The following is a 231-nucleotide window of genomic DNA, read 5'->3' as shown; positions in this document are numbered from 1 at the left end:
ACATGACGTCACTAACACCCACACCTCAAGTCAACAGTGACGTGCGTAATAAATTATGTTAACGAGGCATGCCCATATGTGGAGTGATTGGGCGTGGCCGCTGAACCGGACATAATGAACCCGCGACATAATTGATGCATAAATTACGTTGATGAGCCGCCAGTGGTATTTGTGTTACGGGAATGGAAATCGGAAGCGACCACGCAAACTTAACGTCACGTCTGCATGTTC

Source organism: Lampetra fluviatilis, chromosome 76 (genome assembly GCF_964198595.1).
Source record: "Lampetra fluviatilis chromosome 76, kcLamFluv1.1, whole genome shotgun sequence".
In the NCBI taxonomy this organism is placed as follows: domain Eukaryota; kingdom Metazoa; phylum Chordata; class Hyperoartia; order Petromyzontiformes; family Petromyzontidae; genus Lampetra; species Lampetra fluviatilis.
This window is presented reverse-complemented; position numbering follows the sequence as displayed.